This window comes from Patagioenas fasciata, chromosome 4 (assembly GCF_037038585.1).
Source record: "Patagioenas fasciata isolate bPatFas1 chromosome 4, bPatFas1.hap1, whole genome shotgun sequence".
Classification (NCBI taxonomy): domain Eukaryota; kingdom Metazoa; phylum Chordata; class Aves; order Columbiformes; family Columbidae; genus Patagioenas; species Patagioenas fasciata.
Window position 1 is genome coordinate 61,699,564 of NC_092523.1, and position 8,892 is coordinate 61,708,455.

Genomic DNA, 8,892 nt, shown 5'->3' on the forward strand with positions numbered 1-8,892 from the left:
TTCTGCTTTGTGATTGGTATAGGACTATAGATAATGTCTTTTTTTTTTCCTCCATACTAAATGATAATGTGTCTCAAATTATAGACTCTTTGTATTGGTTATTAAAAAGTTCTGGCATCTCAAAAACACTATTTAATTTCTAGAGAGACATCTGGAGAGACATTAATAATCTACCTTTCAGAGGCATGCACAATATTTCTGACATGTTATAATTTATCAACTATTGCCACTAAACATGAACTATTCCTATTTAAAGAGATAGTATTTCCAAGCCAAACCATACCAACTGCTAAGCTCCATTTGGAGTTGGAGCTTTCAGGACTACATGAGGATTAGCTCTTAAACCATATGACGATGCAAATAAATAAGTCCTACTAAAAAGAATTAACATACAAAAGAGAGGACTGATAGATGAAAGAATGCAACCAAGTAATGATGTGTGTTCCATCAAGATTATTTCCCTTTCTTTCTCTTTAATACTAAATACAATAACCATGACATATGTGTCATATTTCTCATTTAATAATAGTGGTTTATAGTTTCATCATACTGTAATATAGTGGGTCCCTTTAATGTTCAGAGCTTTTGTGACAAGGAGAAATCACAATTCAAGAGACTCTGAACAATATACTGCATTTATCCAAGGGAAAGGAAAGAGTTTTCTTCAAGTAATGTAACTTAAAATTAGGACTCATCCTGAATTCAAGGTTGTCTTTGGTTTTGTCACATTGCTTTCAGGCTACTAGGGTGTCATGTATTATGACACATCTGTGGAATTTTAAACTCCCATATCATCCCACAACACATTGCTCACTCCTTTACATTACAAAATCAATGTGATTTCTGTAGGGAATCTTAATATGTGACATACTGTTTACAGAAGGATGAATGCACTGGGAGTTATCCAAACTTTGACTAGTTGTTGAAAAGGTAGTGTTTTGAAATTTACTATCAATAATTAGTAATTTGTCATTTTGGCTCTGGGGGTTTTTGATAGCTTATTTTCCTCAGGCCAGCAGTTTTTCTCATCTGTTATTTCTTACATTTCCCTAGAGCACCTGTTATTCAGAAGCAGCAGTTTCCTCTGAATGGTATGCCATTGCTTTTGCTGGCACTGCGTGGGACACAGAAATGTTCAATATGCATAAGAATAGAGATGCCCCATTTTTAACCTCCACTGCTCACTGTGAATTCTTGCATCCTCTGCCTCGTGCCTGTCTAGTCTGAGTCACTGAAATGAATTGTAGGAAATCATACAGTGCCATGTAGCCACAGAAATGTACAGTTTTTTTCCAGTCTGCTCCATTTCCCTGATTACTTATCTGTACATACTTCATGCACACTGAAAAGAGCAAACAATAAGATGTTTGTGAACAGTATTTCCAGTGTCGGGCCATTTAACTCGATTTATTTAGTGAGCAGTTCAGATTGATTTTCAGTATCAAGGTCCAAAATGGGGTTGGCTTGCAGGTGTGAACAGTGATCCACAGAAGCAGAAACTGCTGAGGGTGATATTGCAGCTGTGCAGAGCCATGGCCAGGCCCATCCGGATAGAAACTAGAAGGTCCCTACTTCCCAGAGATAAAAAGTTTGCGAAGTGACTTTTAGCTGTGTGGCAATTTCAGTGTTTCCTAATATCAGCATGTCAGGCTACCCCTGCTTTATGACTTGCAGTTAGTGTTACTATTTAAGGGGATTCACAATCTGCTCAAGATGTTGCTCAAAACAGAGAAAGACCGAAGACTGACTTCTGGGCTGTGTCCTAGCATGGAGCGTAAAGCAGCAGCAGCCCTTTGATTTGCCACTTCAGTAACATGTCCAAACTGATAATAAGCCAGAAACTTGTCAGTATGGTTGGATCAAAGCTTCTGTGCATTAAAATAAAAGACGAAAGGCACTCAACAGATTATGATCTTCTCTGCAGAGTTGAAAATGTGAAAAAAGAAACTTTCTGTAGAAAAACCTTGTTGATGCTCAAATCACTCATTGTTGCTAACTTCACCTACTTTTGTGTCTCCAGAAGCTGCTTGTACAGTAACCAAACAGTAGCATCCAGAAATATCTGAAATATAAATAAAAATCATATATGCTGAATTTTAATCAATATAGGTAGAGATGTTTTTTCACTGGAACAGAGTTGAGACTTTACTGTTACAAAAGGGAGTTAGAGACTGTAGGGCATCGCAATTGAGAATGCAAGTACTGATGTGTGGTTATTAGGCTTCATGTATGTATTTAATAGACAAATCAAGTTTAAACTCAGGAAAATACATTAACCTCAAAAATATATCAGTTTGTGAGAGTGCAACTACAAATAGTAATGGTAATCCATAAATCTTGTGTCATGAAAATACTAAGTAGCGAACTTGAAAGACTTGGACAAGTAGTCAGTGTAAGCATACTCCAGAACAGTGGACCTGATGTCATGTGAGAAAGGATAATAAAATCTCTCTAAAACCTTAGATATGGAAAACTATAACATTTCTTCTCACTTCCCAGATATCTAAATTATTGGCAACATCTTGTCATTTGCTTTTTCTATGACTGGATTCCTTCTGAAGTGACTCCCACTGGATTTACCAAAGCGCATCTGTTTTCGTGCAGCTCCCAACGTAACTAGTTTTCTGTCTTTAAAATGAATGTTGTATGGCTTAGAGGAGAATTGAGTTCCTGTTGATACTACACTTTCTTGCAAACCCTTGCATGTACTTACACCAGCGGAGACTCCGTGATTTCCTAGGTTTACAGTACATGCAGCTGGGACTGTATGAAATCAGTTTTAATCTACACATATCAATAGATGCTTAGACCTAAGAATCTAATGAACACAGTTCTCTTCCGGCACCCTAGTGGAGTAAGAGGTCCATTTAATCTTCGTCAAGGAGGAAGGGCTAAGTTTTGCACTCAGTGTACAGAAAGGTGGTTTGGTATTTTGATGATGTTACAAGTTCATAGTTTCATAATATCTGAGACCACAATGTCTCAGAGGCCTTTTTCATCACCAGCCACCCCAATTAGCAATAGCGATACTGAGCAACTTTGAATCAAATCCTATATGCTCTACTTTGGCTGAAATAGGACTTTTAGCTTACAATTACTCATTTGTTAATTTATACATTTCTCAGAAGCAGGGTAAATATATGAAACAGGTAGCCTTCTCGAGACTGCCTAGGGAATGTAAATGGCCACCGTGTGATTGGAACAGGTAGTGTAACTTGGGTGTTTAAAAGTACTAGAAATATTAATATATTTCATCTGATAATTTAAAAATAACTACTTCCTCACCTGAGTAGGAGAAAAACTGGTTTCCTGTGGTTATTTGTATTGTGATTTCTGTTTGGAGATTTCTCTACCCACCTGACTCTGCAGTTGTTGTTGAAGTCATGCTCACATTAAATCAGAAGCTCCACTCTTATAGCACTAGTCTCCACCTATCTTTTTTCCCTTCCAAAGCAAACTTCAAAGCAACTTCACTCTCCATAAACATTGGTCAGGAGCTGAAAGTTTCCTGTGCCAAGCAAATAGTAATTCAAGAGGTAAAACTGGATATTCATGCAGTCTAAAAGCGTTTGTTAGGATCTGAACTCTTATAATGGACTCCATTATTTACTTTTTCTCCTTCCCAGCTCTGCTCCAAATGAGGAGATTAGCCCTTCAGCTTTTAGTATTTTGCTTAAAATAGATGACTGATGTTCTGATTTATATGGAGTGTTCTTTGGTTGTGTCTATAATAGTTTTAGAGTTATCTATGTTAAAACAGATCAAAACTCGAGTTGTAAAGTTTTTGTGACATTGTTTAGTGCATCCTTCTACGCCAAGGTGTGAGCATGTGTGCTGAAGAACTTCACGCGGATGTGGCATAAGATGGCATGCAAGAGTGGTGCACAGCGAAGGTACAATCCTGTGGCAAATGCAGGGGAACTGTGAGAATGAGAAAACACATAATAGAGAGCCAGGTCTTAGAGGTGGGCAAAAAGAACTTTTAGAGTACCAGAGGCAAGTGAGCACTGCATGCTCTAACTCAGGACCAGAAGTGATGTTCTTCCATTTAAGGACAAGTGAGCAGGGAGGTAGATATTTTTAAAATATCCATTCTGTCTGAACTAGTGACTCTGAGTTAGTTTGTAAAAATAGTTTATTTTTATGCTTTGGGTATTTTTACAAACGATTCAGAATCTCTTGGTGCTGTTGGTGATTTGTTAACTGGCTGAGCAGCAGATTTTCTTCCTGTCTTGTACACAGGCTACTCTTGATGTAGCCCCATGTTTGTTTGTTTGTTTGCTTTTCTTTGTAACTGGCTGTCCTCTCCACATGGTGTGCCATGGCTGGTTATCCCCATGCCATTTTGAGCAGCTGATGATTCAGATTTTGCACTCAGTGAGGGTGTGTTGCAGTTTGGGCTGCTTCTCCAGTTTTTTAAGATCATTTTGCAGTCTGCTCTTCCCTTCCAAAATGTTTCATTTCTTCTGTTTAGTACTGTCTGAGATTTTGTCAGCAGAGCTTTGAAAGCTGCATCACAAGTACCTGAATAATACTGGGTGACCTGCCTGTATTCCTTTCTTTCAATTGCACTTGCTCCTCTGTAAGCAGCATTCCTGAGGCCACCTTGCCAACAGGTTATGCCCTCTCATGCTGGCAGAGTCCTTGCTTGCTTACATTAATTTCACATGACAGCCTGTCAAAAGTCTTACTAAAGTCAAGACAGCTACTGCTTCTCCTCTGTCATTTAGACTTGTTATCCTGTCACAAAAGGAAGAATAATTTGTCATAATTTGACCATAACAAAACGTGTGGGCTTCTTCCTCATCCCGTTTCCATTTTCTCTGAGTGTTTCTTCTGGTAGGTTTTCAAGAATGGGAGACTGCCTGTCCAGACTGTGGTGCCCTCACTTTCTGCCCCCATGTTGAAAACCAGCACTGTCCACCTTGCTTTTTACCAGCTTGGACCCTAGCATGTCAGTCAGAGTTTCTGAAGGGGTGCAAGGTAGGAAGCCCTCTAAGAGTCGAACCAAAGGTCTGAGAGAAGAACGAGGGCACAGGAGTGTTGGAAAGAGCTCCACACAGAAGCTCTTCCCCAGCAATACCCTCGTGTCCTCCCGAGGTCTGTCAGCTCCTCTCTTTGAGGTAGCAAAGAGCTCTGCAAGCCCTAACAGTCAATCACATCAGATCATAACTAGGAGTCCCATTTTGGTCACAGTTGGTCCTAGTTGTTCACTGTTTGTTCCCTATGCTTTTCTTGCTAATGAGAATTTACTTTTCATTTTCTGGTGACATGATCTGTTCTCTGTCATAAACAAAGTTAAACTTTTAGATCTTATTACAGAATCTCCAAGTGTTTTTCAGTTGTGGTGTCCTGATAAGTGAAATGTTGTATATTATTTTCAAAATATTAACATATCCAAAAATTATGATAACACCTTATTTTGCATCTCTTGGTAAATGCCCCTTGTACAAAACTTCCAGAGGCATGGGAAGTACAACTATTTAATTATATGGATGCCCAGTTTGGCCCTGAGTAGATGTATATTTGGTTCATGAATCTTTACCTAGGTATATCTGTGCTTCACTTTCAGAAGCGATTAAGCCTTTCTGTATACATATTTTGAGATTTGGGGCCTGGAATTTTTAATAAATCATAGGATGTTGCATGACAGATTGGCTAGTCTAATCCTATAAACTGTTGCAAGTAAATGCCTGTGTTTTTACATTTACCGTCATGTTTTCAATCACATGTTTGCATTTCAGGTCTTGACATGGTCTATTGCTACTAATTAGTAGGTTATACATCTAGAAAAATTTTAAACAGAGGCAAAATAAAAACTATTGTCTGACAGTGAAATGTAGCCTTCACTTATAAAGCTACCCCAAACAGAGGATTGGAAAAAATAATAAGCAATAGTAATTTATTCATATACTTGCCTATTCATATACTTACCCAATGTATATTGAATGCTATTAAATGATAATTAATGTAGCTTCAGTAGATAACTTTTTAATTAAGCTTTTAAAATGTTTCAGCACATCTAATTCTTCCAGCAGTTAGTCTTTCTTCTACAGGTTACAACTTTACATTAACTCTTAACTTACTTTTCAAACAGTGGTCTAGATGTTTAGAGTGGAAATTATACTTCTACCCAAAGCAAAATATTCTATGGCTTGATTCTCTGCTGTTATAATGGCTTATGGTGTTATAACAAATAAACAATAGGATACTAGTTGGCATGTATGGCATATATATTTACAGGAAAGGGTCAGTTTTCTAAGATAATTTTTCATTTGCAAAAAGTTCACTTTTGCATTGCTGTCATGTAGAAAGATGAAGGTACTTTTAAAATGTGACTGTCAAGAGTAGAGATGATGATCCTGTGGGTGAAACCATTAACATGGACTTCTTGGGGAGGATTTATGGAAGATCTTCACATCTAGGAACCACAAGGATAGGAGAGAGCGCTGACTTTAAAGAACAGTCAATTCTGTGTGGTAGATTAGCAAGGAGGCTTAGCAGATATGCACATTATATCTGTGGAGCTTTAAAAATATTTGTGTTCCAAAAGCCACAACCAACTTAATCGGTTTTCTAGAGCCTTTGACTCTGTTCATCGTAGGACAGTATAAAATAATAGACTGTTCTAGTAAAATATATGAGCATTATTGCAAGAAAGAAGAGAGGTCAAAAGGACATGTTGAAAGGAAATGGAAAGAGATTCTTTCAAAATTGAAAAAAAGGGTAAATGCTAAGAGTAGCTCAGTGATTTAATGTTTCAGGACAGTTCACTAAAGGTTGTAAATTTTTAGACAAGCTCCAGTTTAGTAAAAGTATCTTAATGTCTCTTAGCCAGAGAGACCAGTGAACAGATAAAATGGATTTTCAGGTGGCATGTTGGTTAGGATTTTTAGCAATTTAGATAGCTATTTATTTTTCCAATCTTTTTTTTTTTTTTCATCCTCATCCACCTTAGAATGTGAGAAGGTCGTCTTCTCTGGAGACATTCAAAATCTGCCTGGACGCATTCCCATGCAATCTACTCCAGAGGAACCTGTTATAGTGGGTGGGTTAGACTACATCATCTCCAGAGGTCCCTTCCAACCCCAGCCTCTACCTGTGAAGACAGAGAAACACCAGTGTCCGTAACCTCTTGAGAGGAAACGAGTATACAATTGCTATGGAAGGCCTGTATCATAAATCAAGTTCTTTTGCTATTTGTGGATGAATACTTACTTTGTTAAGATGACTTTATTTTATGTATTTGGAATTAGTACTACAAATTCAAGTGTTGTTTCATGTGGAACTGAAAAGTACTATATAAAGGCCAGGAATTACTGTTTATTTACTGTGTGCTATTCATAGTGAGTAGTATGTGAAACTGTATGGTAATATGTTTGCTCTTTCTTTGCATGAGCTGACCTTTATAAGCTTACTCTTCTTGACTAAAGGAATCTTACAATTCAGTATCCTAATGCACTTCCATAAATGAAACCATTGTTGAATGAAGGCTCTTAATGAATACTAAACCAAAATGTGCAGAGTTGAAGAATTCACTTGTTTGCTCATCTTACATCTATACACTGTGGATTTTTTTCTGCAGTCAATGGACACTTATTTTACAGGATATGAGCTTTTATTTTTTCAAGCCTTCATAGGCTACATGGCTGTTAGAAGAACTTTCCATAAATTAACTAGATGTAACTGATGGGATACTGTCTAGGAAGTAAAGTTTTGAATTATAAGGATGAGAGTTGTGTGAATTATACTTTTGTATCACTGATTTTTCAGAACAGTCAACAGTATGAAGAAAATAGAAATGTTAACTGTTGTACTGGTGGCTCCAGCAGACACGGACTAGCTATTATGTATATCTATTGACACAGATTAGGGAAAAGTTTCTGCCTGGGGACACATAGTCTCTTCTCTATCTTCCCTTGGCCCTTCTCACCATTCTTCAAAACTGGGACTACACAGACAAGAGGGGTGGAAACAGGATTTGCAGAAGGCAGTTGCCACCTACTCTCTCTTTGGGCTTTCTCCATTTCTTGACATATTCGTGACTTCATTGCTGAGGTCAACATTGCCAACTGCACTGGAACATATTGTGTTTTGAAAAACGGGACGACTCTGTGTCTATGAACATGTGATATAATGCTCATAATTCCATGTAGCTATCAATTTGCTGAAAAGTGTCTTGTCTACCAGAAAGCTAGCTGGGCTGAATGGCAGCAGCTGCTGTAGCTAACAGTGTGTGAATGGATTTTCTGGACTGCACAGAAGTCAATTTCTTGCAGATAACTAAAGCAATCTGCAGCAGAACAAAACCACAAGCGATTACTTCGAATAAAACCATATCCTGTTTCTATCAATAGCATGATTAAGCTGATACTTTACTCTGAGGTAAAGATGAGAAGTATTCGTTTTATAGTCTGCTGGACAGGTAGTGTTATTTCCACTGGTTTTGAGGAGCATCAATACTTGATCACAAAACAAAATTGTTTGAATTAAGAGTTCTGCTTTTGCTGCCAATTTTAAGAAAGATTCCTTTAGGCCATACTTCACAGTAGCATTAATATATTTTTAAAAAATATTTCTATCAACAATCAAAAAGTGTGTTACATAAGTCTGAACATGTTGTAACAACTTCGATGCTAACACATGTCTCTGTGCAGAGAGATTCGGAAATTAGGGCAGTATGCATAAATGAAAAGTTTTAACACCTGTGTTCTGTTGCTTTCATTTTGGAATCAAGTGACTAGCTCAGATCACTTCAATTGCAAACTCAAAGCAAAGGTATTCCTTTCCCTTCCAAGGGATTACAGGTAAGAAATGTATATACCAGCCAAAGGTTTTCATCTTTAGATAGGATGTGATTTTGGGAACTGCTGAAATAATCTAATTCTTATC

The 8,892-nt window shown here is 37.6% G+C and overlaps 1 protein-coding gene across 2 annotated transcripts in view; it reads left to right on the forward strand.

Annotated features, from left to right (window-relative positions):
• INPP4B (inositol polyphosphate-4-phosphatase type II B) overlaps positions 1 to 8,662 on the forward strand; it is a 428,243-nt gene extending 419,581 nt beyond the window's left edge. The window contains exon 34 of one of the 2 annotated variants that reach the window (XR_011738872.1): positions 6,959 to 8,662. The gene's annotated coding sequence lies outside the window, so the exon portion shown is untranslated. The remainder of the gene's footprint in view (positions 1 to 6,958) is intronic. The other variant, XR_011738873.1, reaches the window with a different exon arrangement.
• The last annotated feature ends 230 nt before the right edge of the window (positions 8,663 to 8,892 follow it).